The following is a 3,447-nucleotide window of genomic DNA, read 5'->3' on the forward strand; positions in this document are numbered from 1 at the left end:
GGTCATTGTCAGGGTACAGAGGAGATTAAGTTAAAGATTTACCAGATTATAAGCAAGCGCAGAGCCAAGGAACGGTGCTGGGGCAGATCAAATAATCGGAAGCTGTGATCAGTTGGAAGGTAAGAGTGATGAAATGACAGAAGAGATGATGGTGCAAGGCAAAAGTCAGGGAAAGAAAAAGTAACATTTTGTAAGCACAGATAGCAGGAGTGGGGTTTGAACCCACGCAGACACATGTCTATTGGATCTTACGTCCAACACCTTAACCACTCGGCCATCCTGGTACATCGAAACACCACTGAAAATGAAATTTAATGTTATCCGGGTGCCATCTGGCCTTTTCCAATACAAAGTTATGACTCCTCTCCCATGCTGAATTGGACCCTTCATTATTTATGAACCTCAATCGGATCACCCCTCAGTCTAGGTTTCTCTAAGGTGTTGGGTCCCAACACTTTTAGTCTGACTTGATAACCAAGATGTCTTATACTGGGAATTCGTTGAATGTCTCTCCTCTGTACCCTTTCCAAAGCCTCAATATCACCCATCATGTGAGGAGACCAAGACTGGAGACAATATTCCAAGTGAGTCCTGACCAAGGTTTCATAAAAGGACAAATTCGGGACATCTCAGATACTGAAGGAGTCCATGTCCAGAAGCAGCAAGACCTGGACAACATTCAGACTTGGGCTGCTAAGTGGCAAGTAACATTCACACCACATAAGTACCAGGCAATGACCATCTCCAACAAGAGAGAATGTAACCATCTCCCTTTGACGTTCAACAGCATTACCATCGCTGAATCCCCCCACCATCAACATCCTGGGGGTTACCATTGACAAAAGCTAAACTAGACCATTCATATACATACTCTGGCTGCAAGAGTAAATCAGACAGTGGGAATTCTGTGATGAGTAACTCAGCTCAAGGCACATGGTGAAATGCTCATTAGGAGAGCTGGAGAAATGGACTGGTCAGGTGGGCAGAAAAGTGTCAAATGGAATTCAACTTGGAGAAGTGTGAGGTGATGCCTTTGGTGAGGTCAAACACAGCAAAGGAAGACACAATTAATGGGTGAATGCTGAGAGGTGTAGAGGAAGTGAGGGACCTTGAAGTGAATGTCCACAAATCCCTGAAAGTAGCAGGATAGGTTGATAAGTTGGTTTGGAAGGCTTATGGAATCCTTTCCTTTATTATCCTATGTATAGAATATAAGAGCAGGGAGGTTATGCTGGAACTGTATAAATCATTAGTTAGGCCACAACTTGAGTTCTGTGTGCAGTTCTGGTCACCTCATTCCAGAAAGGATGTAATTGCACTAGAGAGGTTACAGAGGAGATTTACGAGGATGTTGCCAGGACTGGAAAAATGCAGCTATGAGGAAAGATTGGATAGACTGGGGTTGTTCTCCTTGGAATAGAAGAGGCTGAGGGGAGATTTGATTGAAATGTACAAAATTGTGAGGGGTCTGGATAGAATGGATGGGAAGGGTCTGTTTACCTTAGTAGGGAGGTCAGTGACTAGGGGGCATAGATTTAAAGTGATGTGTTGATCAATTAGAGGGGAGATGAGGAAAGGTTTTTTCACCCAGAGGGCTGTGGGAGTCTGGAACTCACTGCCTGTAAGGGTAGCTGAGGCAGAAACCCTCAACTCATTTAAAAGGAGTCTGGATGTGCACCTCAAGTACCTGAACCTGCAGGGCGATGGTCCAAATGCTGGACAATGGGATTCAGCTGGGTGGCTCGTTTTTTGGCCTGCCTGTGCTGTAAACTTTCTATGTTCTATGATTCTATGCAGACACAATGGGCCCAATGGCCTCCTTCTCCACTGTAATAATTTTGTGATTTTTGACTCTCCAAAACTTGTCAACCATCTACAAGGCACAAACCAGGATGAGTGCAGCACCAGCAATACTCTAGAAACTCGACACTGTTCAGGACAAAGCAGCCGCCTTGATTGTCACCCCATTCAAAACCTTAAACATTCACTCCCTTCACCACTGACGCACAGTGGCAGTAGTGTGTACCATCTACCAGATGCACTGCTGCAACTCACCAAGGCTCCGCAGACAGCACCTTCCAAACCGAAGACCTCCACCACCTTGAAGGACAAGGGCTGCAGATGCATGGAAACACCACCATGTGCAAGCTCCCCTCCAAGTCACACACCATCTGATCTGCAAATATATCGCTGTTCATTCACTGATGCTGGGTCAAAATCCTGGATCTCCCTTCCTAACAGCACTGTGGGTGTACCTACACCACATGGAGTGCAGCAATTCGAGAAGGGAGCTCACCGCCACCTTGTCAAGGACAATTAGGGATGGGTAACAAATTCTGGACTTGCCAGTGTCGCTCACATCCCATGAAAGAATATGCCCCATCTTATATGCAATTATCCTCTGAATGCAGCCCAACCCTCTATTTGCTCCAACTATCACTTCACAGCATTGCTGCTGTACCTTTAGAGATCTGTGCACGAGAACATCCAGATCTCTGCTCAAAATTATTTTCTTTTTTCCACCTACTTTATAATGTTTTTCCCTGAAGGGTGTATGAATGTTGAGCATTCGCCCTGTCCACATGAATAACACTGCACTTACCCAAATTAAACATAATTTACCAGTCATGAACCCAATCTGCCAACACATTAAGATCAGCCTGAAACAGTCGAGTATCGTTTACAGTCTGAACACTCGCACAGATCTTCAAATCATCTGTAAATTTACAGATGGTGCCCCCTACACCTACATCCAGATCATTAATAAAAATAGTAAAGAGCAACAGTCCCAACACCGATCCCTGTGAGATACCATTGGTAACTGGTCTCCAAATAGATCCAGATCCATCTGTAACTACTTTCTGCCTACGTCCTGCCAGTCAGTTCCCAATCCAGATCAATATATTACCACTGATACCAGGGACTTTAATCTTATAGAGAAGCTTCTTGTGTGGAACCTTATCAAAATCTTTTGGATGAGATCAGCTAATTGAACACAGGCCGGGGATGAGGCCTAGGCCTGTCCTGCTTTGTGTGTGGGTCTCAGAACCACACAAGGTGAGATCAGCTCACTGAGCACAGGCCCATCCTGCTCTATATAGTGCTCAGTACCTCACCAAATGAGAATAACTAACACACCACAGGCCATGGAGCCTCGGCCCATCCTTCCCTGATTGCGGTTCAGTGCCAACCAGGTCAGATCAGCTAATTCAGCACAGGCCGGAGATGGAAGCTGGATCTTTCCTGCTCTGGGGACTCCGTACCATACCAGGTGCGATGAAGTAAAATACCACAGGCCGGGGATGGAGCCTGAGATTTCCCTGTTCTGTGTGGGGCTCTGTACAACAATGTGTGAGAAGAACTATCATCCCTCAGGCTGAGGAAGGATCCTGGGTCCATTCTGTTCTGTGTGGCTCCTACCACACTGAGTGGGATCAGTTAACTCAA

The 3,447-nt window shown here is 45.8% G+C and overlaps 1 non-coding gene across 1 annotated transcript; it reads right to left on the reverse strand.

Moving 5' to 3' along the window:
• Window positions 1-201: 201 nt before the first annotated feature.
• trnal-uaa (transfer RNA leucine (anticodon UAA)) lies at window positions 202-284 on the reverse strand. Its single transcript has one exon. It is a non-coding gene; the product is annotated as a tRNA-Leu (tRNA).
• Window positions 285-3,447: the final 3,163 nt, after the last annotated feature.

Source organism: Heterodontus francisci, unplaced genomic scaffold (assembly GCF_036365525.1).
Source record: "Heterodontus francisci isolate sHetFra1 unplaced genomic scaffold, sHetFra1.hap1 HAP1_SCAFFOLD_59, whole genome shotgun sequence".
Taxonomy (NCBI): domain Eukaryota; kingdom Metazoa; phylum Chordata; class Chondrichthyes; order Heterodontiformes; family Heterodontidae; genus Heterodontus; species Heterodontus francisci.